The 15,338-nt window shown below is 43.3% G+C and overlaps 1 long non-coding RNA gene across 6 annotated transcripts in view; it reads left to right on the top strand.

Annotated features, from left to right (window-relative positions):
* LOC128081819 (uncharacterized) overlaps positions 1-15,338 on the top strand; it is a 228,209-nt gene that overhangs the window by 7,595 nt on the left and 205,276 nt on the right. For all 6 annotated transcript variants that reach the window (XR_008207416.1, XR_008207411.1, XR_008207414.1 and 3 more), the window contains exon 2: positions 1,791-2,077. This is a non-coding gene — a long non-coding RNA (uncharacterized LOC128081819). The remainder of the gene's footprint in view (positions 1-1,790; positions 2,078-15,338) is intronic.

Raw genomic sequence — 15,338 nt, 5'->3', positions numbered from 1 at the left:
CTATAGCTCTTACCTAATTTTCTGTGTGAGGCCAGGATGTTTCTTTAAAGAGCCAAGCATAGCACAATTCTGATCAATGTTTCCTTTCCTTATCCACCTTTCAAATACTCGAGAGTGAGGAGAGCAATCCATACCAATTTGTCCCCAGTTCCTCAGAAAGCTTTGCCTTCAGAGCAGCCCTTCCTCACTGCTGCAACTCAACACTGTGGCTGCAGAGCTGGAGGAGACCCTCTGCAGCCAGCAGTTTGCCAGCCGTGAGTTTGCTGCATCAGCAAAGTAGCCAAAGCCAGTTGTTGACGTACTGCTCAGCTCGCTGTGCTGCAGCTGCATCGCTGCCGTGCATCGTGGTGCCGCAGGGCATCCTCCTGTGAGGAGGCTCCTGTTAGCTGCTCAGCAGTGCTCGTTGGGTGGCTGCAGCATCGTGACGAAGTGCTCAATGGGCGCCCTTTGAGTGTGTGCTGGTTCTGCGGTTGAGACATGTTTTCATGGCCAGCCATACTGTGAAAGCACACAGCAGATCAGTACCTGGTGCTCAGGTTCTAATCGGTGCAGCTGCTTTCTGACCTGTAAGCACAATGCTGGGCCTGGGGTCCAGCGCACGTACAGGAGCACACACAGCAAATGTGCTGTTCCTTTGCTGTTGAGGAGGGAACTCGCTGCACTGTGGTGAAGCTGCCTTAGCGTATGGTTTGGGTGTATTTGAAGTAAGCCTGCTGATCCCAAAGATCTGGACTTCTCACAAATGCAGATTGAAATGTTGGTCTTTGACTGCACAGTGATCACCGTGACTTTACTGGGGTGTATGACTGGCCAATGTAAATTTGCTACACAGCTTTATTTAGTAAAGCTTCAGCCTCTTCCGTGGTCATTCTTGTCTTTTCTGTAAATCCTGACAGCCGTACTTTGTATGGGAATCAACATTACATCATTGCAACACAGGCTGTTTCCCTTTCCTGCTGCATTACTTTTGGGAAGTCATGCTCTGCCAATTTTTCTAAACAGAATGTCATGTTATTTTATTTAAAGGCCAGAAGCAGAAACAATTAGAGTAACAATTGTAATGAAATAATTTCTATTTATAATAAATGTTAGATTGCAGGGCTGCACAGCACGCACCTTTGGATTGCATTAAAAAAAGCGCAGCAATAAATAGTTTCAGGATGCAAAGATGTATGGCACGTGTTTGGGGTGAGAGTTTGCCCATGCTGAAGCCTGGAATTTAGAGGGAGACCAATATTTAGGAAAGGAAGGAGTTCAGCAGTGCAGTCACCTGGATGCATGATGCGTTGCGTTGTGTAGATAAGCACGGTGCTGATAAGGTGGGCTTAGTTGTTGTGCCAGCACCCCCAGCAGCCCTGCTGAGCAGCCCGGCTCAGTTCCCCATGGCCCACACAGCCGGCCTGTGAGCAGCAGCACACCAGGCGTTGTGCTGGGAGAGATGCCTGCAGAGCCTGGCCTGGGAGCTCTTCCCGCTCTTGTGGTGGTTGTGAGCGTGTTCAAAGACTGCTTCCTCTTGCTGAGACTTGTTTGTTCGATACGGAGTGCGTGCAGGTTTCTTTTTTACCTTTCTGTAAAGGATTTCTCTACGGAAATGGATGAATGTTGCTGTAGTAATTTTGGTTTGCAGCATCCTTTCCCTGAGAAAGGCGCTGTAAAAGCTTTGAAACTCGATAGTCTCCGGCATCATACATGCTTAGGATCCCTTATGTATCAAACAGAGTTCACGGCAAAGCTAAAGAAGTCAGTGTCCTATTGAAAGGCCCTTTATGTCTTGTCTCTTCTTTGTTCAGTAGGGAACAAAGTTTGTCATCCTGAGACACCAGACCTTTGACGAAGCGCAGGTAACCTATGACAGTGCGTGCGGCGCTAACAAAGAGTCCCTGTCAGCCTTTGTAGAAGACTTTGAGACTTCAGTCAGCGTTGACTTTCCAGAAGATGAGGAGCGTGTTGGTGAAGTGCTGGGCTGTGGTTCCTCGGATCCCTCAGTTCGTGGAGGAACAGAAGAAGCTCGGCGTGGAGATGAAAAGATGACAGAAGCAGCAGAATCCCAGAAGTTGCGATCACACAGGCAGATGAGGTGGGTGATAGACAATACTTGATATAAAATTCCTTTTTATCTTATCTGATTTGTATTCTTGGCTGTGATGAGAAATACATCTTGTTGTTTCTAATTAATTCTTTAATTTTCTTTTATTTATATTTTGAATTTAGCAAAATGCTGTTTCGTGTTAGAAGCGTTCTCCATCTAACCCAAAATGCGTTAAAAAGGCTATTTGCTTTAATCAGTGGATTTTTAATCTTATTATATGCTCCTCAAAAATGAATATTTCTTTGTATTGTGGAGTGTGTATTTACATAAATTAGTGTTATCCTTGGTTATTTTGCCAACCATAATTTATACGCTTTTTAGTTTTATCATAAAATAGAATCTCGCCTCTGATATTCTGGGGCCATTTTTAGCATCGTAGCAAATTACCTTGGGAGGAACTATTACACAGGCAGTGAACTGTCTTCCCTGAGTTTTCAAAAAAAAAACCCAAAACAGCAACAAACCCTCAAACACATACCACACTTTCAGCTTCCACTGATCGACCCAGTCTCTCTGTTTCACTGTAATGTGTAAGTCAGTTTTTGCAGTTGTGGAAACTACAAATCTGTACAAGTTGTATGTACAGTTCACCTGAAAAATGCAGTATTTGTTCTTTGAACAAGTCCAGAGTTCTTGGCCAAATTCAATTATTTTGTAACTGTTAAGGTTATTTTCTTATCTTCCTGCCTTTGTTTGTTTTTACATGATGTCAAATGTAGCATCCAGAGATGTTGACAAAACATTTGCAGAGAATTTTTTTGAAGTAATACTAAAGTAACTAAACTCACAAGGTATTAGCAGATGGAGATCTGTCTCTGTGGCAGATGAAGGCCCTGTGTCAAAATGAGTAGTGTAAGCTCTGTGTTTCTCTGCCATAAACTTGAAATATGAAAGCTTAAAGAAGAGCTGTGCTATGCTTTCTTCCAGTAACTGCTCTTCCTCTTCCCTGTGTACGTGTGATTGACTCACGTTCCCGAGGTGCTTCTCTCTGAGTTCCGTGTCACGTGGAAGTCTGCCGATCCTTATCTGGAGAGCCATTTAAGTTTATGGGGCCCCTGAGACAATTAGCAACAATATCTCCAGCGATAAAGTTATTGACTTCTGGGCAGTTACCTTGTTTGAGCAAAGCAGTGAAAGTTCTTGCTTTCCCTGCTGTGTGGTGTGGCTGAGCCATGAGTCAAGGCTTGGCTGAAATGGGACAGAGTTGGTGAAGGGAGGTAATGGGAATACCTGGCCAAGTCCTTGACATGCTGAATTCGGAGTCTTGCTGGAGTCTGGGTGCACTTGTCTTGGAAGTCAGTGCGAGTCTTTGTGTATTGGTGCAATGATGAAGGCAGAACTGAACACAGGGACCACCCTCATGAGGACACAGTGGTTTGTATTGCTTCAAGCTGTCACCTAAGTCCTTCAGGGCTCCTGGTTACTGCTGGGTACAGAGTCTAAGAACAAAAATAAAGTTTGCAAAGTGTGAGGCAGCAAAATGGCAGTGAGAAGAGCTTTGTGTATGGGTGTGCCATGTGCTCGCATGGGGTGATGGATGACTTTGCTGCTCGTTTCATTCAGACTGTATATTCGAGACTTATTGCTGAACTATATTTCCTATCTTCAAAATAACACTTATACAGATGTGTGTGTTATCCAAATTCTTACGTAGTCATTAATGCTGGCATTCGTACTTAATAGGAATGGATGCTTACTGTGGCACACATTTTCCTTTAGAGGAACATATACCTGCCTCCAGCTGTCTGGCTTCCTCGTTTCAGAGAATAGCAGTATTTTGATGGGCTGCTCTTCTATTGATTGATAAGTATTTGTGCAGTTGGTGCATGTTCTCTGTTGCTGGTGTAATGTGTGTGTCACGGATTACGCACGTAAGCAGCCCTAAACAATGAGCAGCTCGGTGTGGGTGGCTGGGATGGAACATGTGGGCACCAGAAGTGGTGTCTGAGCCAGGAAATTGTTACGTGGTGCACGTAGCACAGGAGCACAGCCTTCTGGGGTCGCCTGCTTAAACTGTGTTTTATGTTACACGGGATTATCTATGCAGTTCTGTCTGAGCAATTCAGCTATGTTGTGGGTGGTTTTTTTTGGGGGGGGAAGGGGCGGTGGAATTACTGCAGTGATGGCATTCATGTTCTTTCTAAACCAGCCTACCAAAAAAATAAATCTGGCATTGGTACTGGATTTTAATACAGATTGGAAATAATGCTCTTATCTGGAGGGAAAAAAAAGGTTTGCCTACTTGTGTAGCAATATGAATACTATGCTGGAACAAACCTTGAGAGCTGGATGATTTCTTTTCCTGCCTTTAAAGGCTGTTTTCTTCACCCTTTGAATTAAACTTCCACCTAAGGTGAGCAATTTCTGCCTTGAGCATCCTCCTTTCCCCAGCTTTTCTTGTGGCTCTTCCACTTGGTGTGGGACAGAAAGACATCATTCCAAACAAAGATTGCAGAGTACCTCAAAGGGTAGCTGGAAAAGGAGCCCATGAGTGTTGAACTGACCCGTCGTGTGGATGCACCCACTCTGGGTTCTGCTCATGCTGTCTGTGCACTCTGCAGAGCCACTGAGCAGTGGGTGGTGTGTGTGCTCAGCCCCTGCTGCTGCAGCTGCAGACTTTAGGGCCCTGACTTGGTGGTTCAGACCTACTTGTCTGCTGAAGGTGGTGGTATGAATGTACTTTAAGAAAAGAGGATAAAACTTGCAATTGATTCCTTTTTCGTTTGTAGTATTTTTTTATTTCAGTAACTTATCTAGGAGCATTAGCTATGGGTGAGAGGCCTGGCATGTGGAGCAGCATGCATCCAAACCAGATGATTCTGGCCCTGAAAAGCATACAGTGAGAATGCAAGTCAACATACTGATACAGTCGAGAGAAAAGTAACTTTTTTTTTTTTTTTTTTAATGTGGCCTCTGGCAGCATTTAATGACTGCGAAGATCCTTGATATCTTATCTTTTTGACTGCTATTATTCTGGAACTCAGTGGTTATACATATTCCAGCAGCATCTTTTCATGTCTCTGTACATCTTTATAAGTGTTGGACAAGTTAGTGCATGAGATGGCTCCTTTTATGTGTGCTAGATTTTGTATATTTTCAAGGGAGGGAGTAATTAAATTACTGTTTCAAAGGAGTTATCTACCTCACTAATAACTTATCTGTAAGCTTACTAAAGTAGTCGTTTGTACTATAAAATGACTAAATAACTGTTGTATAATCTCAAAATTGCTGTAAATCATTATTCCTCCTCGGTGGGGGCAGCTATGACTTGTGAATGTGTCGAAGCCTGACAGGTTTAATGCCATAGCTGCACATACTGGGAGGAGGACAGAGGAGTAATTACAGCTCCTGCTTTTATGCAGGACACTCAGATACATAACTAAGAGCTAAGCCAAATTGCACAGAAGGCACCCAAACAACCGCCTGCAGCTCTCTTCAACATCTCACTGACTCTGTGCTGACGGCTCACAGTCTATTTGAAGAAAATTCAGCTTGGCTTAACACCAAATCCTCTGCACCATCTCACTTTCTACCGTAAGAATCTGTGTGATCGTGCTGAGCTATGCTTCCCATTCCTATTCCATCAGCCACTGCCAGTAGGAATGGCAGAGGACTAAAGGGAAACAGCAGCAGTAGATACCTGAAGGATCTTAGCTTTTTGAAGGCAGAGATGAAGTCACAGTTACCGTCCATACTGCAGAGGAAAAGTGACAGCACTTAGGACCTCTGCAAGGAGGTCTTCTGGCCTTCCCCATGTGCAGGCAGGGAATGCGGCAGCCGCTGTCCTTGCTGCCTGCGGGGGCCCTGTGCCCAGGTCTGTGGGTGCAGAGCCACTGTTGTAAAGGCTTTGTGTGATGATGCAGTGCTGCTCGTGTGTTGGACAGAAAGCAAGAGTTTCATTCCTGCTGCTCAAACGTGTGCGTGCCTCCTGCAATTTTCCCTCTTAATGGTGCTCAACCTTTCTTTTTCATACTGTTGTATTAATAAAATGCTTCTAAAATAAGCTTCAGTGGTTGGCTGGTATTACAGCTTTAAGGAATAATTTTACCTTGGCAATGTACCTGGAGTCATTTGCTCCTGGGATCACGAATAGGAGTTCCACCTTCCCTTCTGCAAATGACTCCTCCTGATCCTCCTGATCGGTGACTGCAACTGCGTGTGCTATGTGCACGAGCTTGAGAGGCTGGAAGTAGGACAGCTGGCCCATGCAGAATTAAGTATTTCTAGCAAAATGACAGGCTTGACAATAGATTGTTATTATAATTGCAGTGTATGTTTAAGTCTGTGTTTAGGGAGCTTGTTGGAAAAAAGATCTCCAGGTTACAAAGAGAAGCTGCTTCGGGAAAAAATTGAATGACAGCAATGAATATCCTATTCAGATTGTATCAAAGGTGTAGGAAATTGAGCAAAACGTACCTCCGCTGATCTCACCTGCTTCTGTGTTGATTTTGGAAGTGAGCTGAGCAAGTTGTAACTGAGAACCGGGGCTGGTACCCACTGTCCATCTGTAGCTTACCTCTTGCAGAAAGCACGGACCCACAGCATTTCTTCTGGAGCTGGCTTTTTCTAAAGGAACAGAGAAGCTTTAGTGCTTACTGACTGTGGCCACAGGGCTGTGTGAAACTCCCTTAAGTTGCCTTGCAGACACCGGTGTTGCAGGTTGTCTTGCTCCTCAAACAGAGGAAGACCGAGAGGCTGTGAAATCATCCCAGCCCCTCCACTTGCAGGCAGATTGTGTGACGTTTCCATTTGGGGTAACACCTTTTCATTATTCAATGTATCACTCCCAGTTTGTGTTCCCAGGAGACTAACTTTTTGTAGGTATGAGATTTCACTATCAGCATGGACTTGGTTTTATTAAAATTAGTAATTTTTCATTGAATTAAGATGCTACAATGGATTAAAATGTAATAGTATTATTTGAAAAAAAAAATCTACATTTCAGTTAGTTGCAACTGAGCCCCATTAACTTGATTTCTGATTCTACTTCAGTTAAACATATTTATCTTACTTATGGATGTGGTGTGGATTACCATACCGTATTTTAACATGAACTAACAACATATCAGCAGATATGTAAAAAAGTGAGTTAATAACATAAATGTCTGCTATCATCCTGCTTTGTAAAACCTTTCTTAATTTAATCCATATACTAAGTGTGCTTTCGAGTTACAAAAATTTATGATAAGTATCAGGCAGAAGTGAAACGGTGCTACAGAATTGTGACTGATGTAAAACAGACGTACCAAATGAGTAGCATTAGGACACTTACTTTGAAGTTTGCTAAAACCAGTAAAGTGATATCCACTTTAAGTGAAACCTGCTGTTACAGATACCTACTGGATTTTGGGAACATTTCACTTTTGAACTCAGTCTTTGCACTCCATTTTGCCATTTATAAGGTACACAGCTTTTTTTTTTTTTCTCCATGTAGCAGGAAAGACTAGAATAGCTGACTTACTGAGATACCTTCTTATCTTTGCTCCCAGATAGATAGTTGAGCATGTTCAGTATCTGGGAAAATAACATTTCTTCAAATATCTAAGAGAAATTATCTTGATATAGCTGTGCAAAGTTGAAACAAATAGTAGATTGCTTTCATTCAGGATAGTACCGTTGCCAAATGTGAATAACAGAAGAAATACTGAGTAATTTAAGAAGAGATCTGAGAATGACAAAACAAATGAGAGCGGGTATGCTGCTTAGTTTCAGTAAACTCTTTAGTGTCTTACTGACATTGCTGGCAATAATTTTGAGGTGCAGAGTTCAGTTGCAGGCTTTTTGAGCAGGACTGGTTGAGTGGGTGCTGGGAGGAGGCAGGTATCCCATTCATGCCTGTGTAGTTATGTTCAGAAGGCCAACTCCTGGCTTCCGCGTGCAGCCGAGCTCTCACCCGCTGCAGTTGGGTGTTCCAGTGTTTTTAATATCAATACATGCCTATTTCCTACGTGGTATGTACTGCGTGAAGCCTTATTCCTACTTGGATTTTAACTGATGCATGGAATAGATTTGTGAGTCACGTATCATTAAATGCTTTTTGGTCATTGGCATTGTGTTTATACGTATATTCTGAATAGGGAATTTTATGTTAAACAGACCAGGAAGGTGTCATTGCTCTCAGTAGAGCTATGTCTGTGCATGCTTACTGTGTTGTTGTAAAGGTAGCAAGGAACTGAAATTTAAGTGCCACTGAGTTGTCCAAGGAGTGACAAGTCACTCAGGCAGTTTCACCTCTGCCTTAAGAACTCCAGATTCAGAAGATGAGATTCATTTAGAGATGCTTTATCTACTGTGGTTTCCACAGCAGAGTTCTGACTTCACCTCTTTCTTCCTTCGACCAGGAGAGAAGCTTGTACAAACACACTGCCGCGTATTGTGTTGGGCTGTTCCACACATGCCTGCTTTTGATCCATGTATACGCCACCTGCAGAACAGTCTTTTGCAAAAGAAAGTAATTTTGAATAAGTAAATCTAGAGAAACAGTGTCCTGCTCACTGTCTGAGCAGAGAAAGAGGACGGAGTTCTTGAGTTACAGACTTGCTGTGTGCAGTGTTGATCGTCCCTGTAGGCAGCGTGCATGCAGTCACCTTCTGCATAGTTGTTCATGTGTGCTCCTTCTGCCACGCTGCGTTCAAGTCCAGTGAATGTGTGGCAGGGGACTGGGGAATAAGCTGAGTGCAAGTAGGTGCCGTGGCTCGAATCGCACTGTGTGTAGCAGTGTTTATTTTTTGAGGACGGTTTGCTTGAAGGAGATGTGCAAATCGTAGCTGACAGGCTGGGTGCTGGTGTGCTGAGCACTGACTGACGGGGGACTTGATACCTCTGTGGCGAGAACAGCTCAGCTTGCCTCAGATCACACATTGCTCTTCAGAGCCCCTTGTCAGAAAGCTGCTGAATAACTTTTCCAACGTGAGTGTGTGACACGGAGCGCGGTAGTGAGGGCTAATGCAGCCATCCATTTTGCTGAGGTGAGATATCTGCCATAAAATCCTATGTCGTTTCCCATAGAAGAATGGGGATTTTGAGGTAAGCGTGCACTAGCTGCTTTGTTTAGTGCAAGTCAGAAATAGGGGGTGAATTTGGCCTCACCTCCTCCCTGGCAGAATCCTTCTGTAGAAGTTAAATCTCCTGTTGGCATAGAGTTGACCTGGCATCCAGACTTGCCCTTACTGAACCTCTGTAACCCAACTGGTGATTGGACTGGCAAAGGATGTTTAGACCATGTGATATTTCCTGTCATCTGTGCACTGTTGGTCAGCCAGGCTCCTGAGAAGAGTCCTTGGGCTCTCCCACCTTAGCATCAGAGATAGCTCACAGTGACTGCTCTTTCTGAAGGTGTGTGGCTGGATCATGCAGAAAGAATTATATGATGGCTTAGGTTGGAAGGAACCTTAAAGGTTACCCATTTCCAACCCTGTGCCACGGGCAGGGTTGGCAGTCACTAGATGAGGCTGCCCAGGACCTCATCCAACCTGGCCTTGAATACCTGCAGGGATGGGGCATCCACACGTCTTTGGGCAGCCTGTGCCAGCACCTCACTGCCCTCTGAGGAAGAATTTCTTATCACCACACCTAAATTTCCTCTCTTAGTTTATAGACATTCCCTTGTCCTATCGCTATTTGCCCATGTAACAGGTCGGTCCCACTCCTACTTGTGAGCTTCCCTCAAATACTGGAAGGCTGCCTTCCTGGAGCCTTCTACAGGATCAAGCTCCCTCAACCTTTCTTCATAGGAGAGGTTCTCCAGCTCTTTGATCATCTTTGTGGCCACCTCCAGTCCTGCTCCAGCAGCTCCCCCTTCTTGCACTGGGGGTCCATAGTGCAGGTGGGGCCTCGCAAGGATAGATTCAGAGTTTTGGTGAAGTGTCCTGTTTCTTACCCTACTGCAGTGTGCCATTTTGTTGCTATTTTGTCACATTTTTGCAGAGTTTTTTTTAACTAAGAACTAAGTTTATTGCTTTTGGTCAGTGCTGTTGACAGCAGGGACACCACGTGTCCGGGTGAAACTGCCCATTTTTGGATAGTTGTGGCTCCTTAGTCTGCAGTCACCTTGTGCAGCCTGTTTTGCCTCTCTCCTTTCAGGGAACAGACCCTTACAGCACTGGTATATATATATATATATATATATAGTAATATATAGTTATATATTTTATATCTGGGGATTCTGCATATCCAAGATGTGAAATCACTGTGATTAGGAAACTGCTGAAAAACTGAAGTCTGGCTGTGATGAACTGCCTTATGGGTGTGAGGACAGCTCGGAATTGTCCCTGGGGGAGCTGCTTTGCTCCAGGGTGGCCAGCTGAGGTGAAGTGCACATTTCTTTTAAGCCTCAGGATTTATTACTCTGCAGGAATGGCTTTCTTTCTTTCTTTCTCTCACCAAGCTCCCCCCAGCCTTTTTTTTTTTTTTTGTCAGAAACCAAAAGCTTGCAACTCCTTTGAAAAATAAATTAAAAATCACCCTCTTTCTGTTGGGCTCTTATCCTAAAAACGTGGCTCGGGTTTCTCCTTTTCTCTGCTGTCCAGATCTCACTCTTAGTTTTGGGGCAGTAGATTGACCTGGCAGCATGATACATTCTGACTAATTTTTCTGGCATCTCTGTGATCCTGACTTCCTAATGTTATCATTGACTTGTCGTCAGTGACAGAAATTTGAAGGCAACTTGTTCTTCAAAGTGTTCTACATGCGAGAAATGTATTTTTTTATTGTTTTAGTCTGATAATGGTTCGACTCTTAACATGGATTTAAGTGTGTGCAAGGCTTGGTAGAAAAGACCTTTCCTTTTGTTTGTGTTCCTCTGCATTTCTCACGTGCTGCTTGGGATTTTGATTCTCAAAAGATTGGATTGGGTTAATATTTTGTTTCCCTTTCACCCGTGTAAATACTGAGTGGTAAAAATGAAACAAAATCCTCATTCCTATTAAAAAACAGAAGGACTTAATAGAGTCTTAGAAAACAACCTGGAGATTTCTTTTTACCCACAAAAGGTTAACTAAATATGGCCCCAGTTCTGCAAAGGATTACTCATGTTTAGCTTTGCATCCCGCGCACCGACTCTCAGTGGCATGCTGCATGAAGCGTTCTCACTGAGCCTGTTGAGATCACGGTCTGAGTGACCTTACACTGTGATGCTCCTTACCATTCCATTAAAGACACCTCTGCCTGAGGTTCTCTCTTGTGCCCCTTTCTCTTTTCCTCAGGTCAGCTGTTGGCTTTGCCTTTGTCCCGTTGCAGTAGAGTTGGCACTTTCTCCATTCTGTCTCACTGAGTTCATACAGCTTGTTCTCCATTTGAGTAACAACAAAAAACCTGCATCTGCCTTCATGTGAGGCGTTTTCACATCATTTTCTGATGAAGAAAAATCTTACAGGTTAGTAGCTTATCAGCAAGATATTATTTGATAATGAGGTAATTACAATTATAGCATGCAGTCCAATATTATGACTTAGGAAGAAATACCAATGATGTAGCTTTTTCCTCCTTGAATTAGGAAGGAAAACGTAATTTTAGGAAAGCATTGAAGACTGCCTTTTAATGTTGCTTTGCTGGTTCTTGATAGATGTGAGTAACTCTAAGAAAGCTGCAATTCTGGATCGTAAAGGTCAAACTGTCACCGTATCAAATGCAAATAGATCCAAAGAAAAAAGCCATCTTGGCAGGGACAACTGAATTAACTGGGCACAAATCAGTTCATTGCATATTTACATTCACCCCAAGTGTTGCTTAAAAAATTTACTTCAAAATAGCAATAAAGCTTTCTTTCAGAAAGAACTCATTTGCCACAATGTAACACCAAAGCAGTAAATAGCAAATCAGTCAGATTGCTTTAAATATATCCAGGACCCAGGCATGGAGGAATGGTGTTTGGAGTAATAGAGTTTTGAATTGATGCAGTGAATCCTACCTTTGGAGGAAATGACTTTTGATGACTTTTTGAATGCTGCCCTCTCTGCTTAAGCTGATCATTGAAGGCTTTTTCTTTGTTGGTTTGGTGTGTGTGGTTTTCTCCAGCACGCAGGGCAGATAGCCCTGCTCTTAACTGGACTGGGGCCTTCTGAAGCTGCTTGGAGTGGTTCTGTGGTGCAGGAGCACAGGTAGCCCAGCACTGGTGCTTCTGAAGTGCTGCAGCCTGGGTTGGTGTGTGAGGATAAAGGAGAAAGCCACAGCTGGGTGCCATGGCAGCTCATGCCATACTTGGTCATAAGGATCTCGAGCAGTTTGGTACAATTCTGTAACTTCTACGTCGAAGGGAGAAAGCTCCTTGATGAGAGACAGCACAGCGATGTACCCTTATTTCTGCATTCTCTCTCCTTAGTATGGGGACGATTCAGTAATGTCACTTTTCTTTCTAGCCTGATTTTCTATGCCTAGCTTTTTAATTTTGGCACAGCCCTGAAGGCCTAAAAACAATTTTATTTATTTATTTTTGAGATTACAGCATTTTGTTTTCCAACTGATTGGTGGCTGTTACATTTGTTTTTGCCTTCTATTGTTTGTTGTTAAGAAATGAGCATGCTTTCAGGATCTTTTCAGTAATGAGCCAGGTTTATACTGGTGTGTGAATGGGTGAGTGAGGAGTGCTAAGGGAGGGAAAGATGTGCTTGAAAGATGTTCAGTCTTGCACTGAGTAATATGGACTGCTTTTCCTTCATCTTTTTTTCTGTTGGTGCTCCCTTCTACTCCAAATGGAACTTGGTTCCAGGGGTTGTCTGCATGTAGCAAAAATATGTGAAAGTTACTAGCTTCTTCCATGCTCTGCATGCTGCCTGTGTAAGCCAACGTACTTTTCATTAAGGAAAATAGTTGTATGAAGAGCACCTGAGGGCTTATTGCAAGGAGAGCAACTTTATAAAAACATGCTGTGCTGTAAATTCACATTTCTATCTCGATCCGAGTTAATTTTCAAGTATAGACAAGCCTTTAGAATTACTTATTAAAGTCATGCTTTCTAAACCTCTGAGGTGATGTTTTCAAAGAAGCCTAACATTTTTTTTTGCTTTTCATAAAACAAAGCAAAAAAGAAGAAGAAAAAAAAATAACGCCTCTTTACATGGGGCAGCATCTCCACAATGAAAGCTTTTCCATTTCAATGGCAGCAATGAAGAATTTCCACCACCTCCAAAATATTCCCTGCTTATAGAGCTGTGTTTTAGACTCAAAATAAGTCCATTTAATTCCAGCCCAGCGGTGCCTGTTTGAACCTTGGTTTATGGAATCAGTCAGACGAAGTAGGCATACCTGATGGCAGTGACAAAGCTGCTTTGAACGGCTGACAGAGATCATTAGGAAATAAAGCACAAGAGGAACAGAGATTCAAAGATTCCAAATCATGTACCATGTGAGCGTGAGTTTGCTTTCCCCACAGTGCAACTCGGAATAAATTTGATTAGAGGCAGAATAGTAGAAAAGGACTTCTACACTGGTTTGTAATACCAGGCACAATCGGGTTTCTAATAGCCTAAGGGATGGCTGTACTTGAAAGCTAATTTGGATTAATGCGGGGTCTGAATTTAAAATAGAGATAGGTATTTCTGAATAACTGCATTCGGATTCCAGAATAAAAGTGTCCACATGTGAAGTTATTCAGGAACAGCTATTTTGGCATCACCTATTTGTCTCTGAGCCCTCAATCTCTGCCTGTAGGCTGCTAATGGAGAAACAGCAAATGCTATCAGCTAATAGGATCTCTCACGAAATCTCTGCCTTCCAAAAGCTGCAAACAAACTTCCCAAGATGTAACATTTTAATTTAACTGTGTATATCCTGATCTTAATTCCTCTCAACTGCAAGGAAGTCTTTTTAATTATGACTGGGATTAGCCCATAGAGCTTAAATGATAACTTCAGTGTTCATTTTGTTAGGCTTGATTAAAAACAAGTCTCTAAAAACTTGTGTATAATGTTCACTCTTAACCGTGTCTGCTGGTAGAGGAAAATAGAGAAATGTGGCCGGAGAAAGGACCATGGTACTGCATTGATATTAACAGCAGATCTTCTGGCCATTGAGCCCTGTAAATAAACCTGGGTGTTTCCCATCTGTGTACTTTCTGCCAGGCATGGCTCACCGTGTGGGAGCTGATCCCCAGAGCTGCCCACCAGGCCCTCACACCCCACACATCTGGGCGGTGATCCATTGCAAGTTGGTGCTTGAGAGGCTGAGCTGCTCTTCTGGGTGTGAGTTGCAAGTGTCCTTGGTGCACCTGGCAGCCATTAACCCATACTGTGTGTGACACCCTGGGTGGACAGGAGCAAGCTTTGCATCCAGCACTTATGACTTCTTTATTCTCCGTTTGTGTATAGTACTTAAAACTCCTCATAAGGTGTGGTCTTGCATTCAGGTGAGGCCAGGATAGGTCAACATAACCTGAGCTAAAGCCACAGATTTGCAGCTTCTGTGCAGAAATGTTTAATAGGATTTGTAGATAAAAATACAGCACTATTTTAATAGGAATTCAGCTTAAATCCGTAGAGAAATAGTTACTGTCTGTTGGTTCCAGACTGGAAGGCTAAGGTAACCTGTGTGTTTCCACTCAGACTCCCCACCAGCAGGGTTTAGGAGGCACACCATACCCTGGCCATAGTGAGCCCTTCCAGGAGTGACTGCTGTTCTGATTGATGGAGTCTGTTACTGAGCATCCGCACACACCTGGTTGCTGCTTGGCAGCACCCTGTGCAGCCATGTGGCACTGTGCCCCTATGGAGCCTGTGCCATGGCAGCCAGCCAGCGCCTGCTGCGTGCAGACGTAGCCCCTGCTTCTCAGCTGTGCCCTCTGATGGGTGTGCTGGTTTATTGCCCCTGAACCTTCTTGTTCTCTAATGGCAAGTGTGTGAAAATGTGCTTTCTTTATTGCTAGCGAATGGAGTATTTTCTGTAGCTCTTGGCTGTTATCACCCAAGCGCTGCCAAAACTTTCTGTATATCCTGAAAGCACAAGGATGACAATATTGTTATGTGAAGACCACCTACTTCTTTTGTGAAGATAATAGCAAAAAATGCATTACAATGCACATAATAATTCCAAAAGCATGTGTAGTCAGTGTGGTTGCATTTGTGATACCTGAGAGTCTGCACATTCTGAAGTGGGAGATTTTCAGGTAGGATTATACAGCGCACAATTCCCTGAATGCGTCTGTGAACTGATTCTGTAAGTGAAATAAGTTTCTTTGTTAGCTCAAAGTTCTAATTCTAGCCCTTTTTAAGATTCTGTCGGTATCATAAGATTAGGTTGTTTACCAAAGGTAAAATAC

This window comes from Tympanuchus pallidicinctus, unplaced genomic scaffold (genome assembly GCF_026119805.1).
Source record: "Tympanuchus pallidicinctus isolate F22 unplaced genomic scaffold, pur_lepc_1.0 scaffold22, whole genome shotgun sequence".
Taxonomy (NCBI): Eukaryota; Metazoa; Chordata; class Aves; order Galliformes; family Phasianidae; genus Tympanuchus; species Tympanuchus pallidicinctus.
Note: the sequence above shows the minus strand (reverse complement) of the source record. Positions and strands in the feature narration are given on the sequence as shown.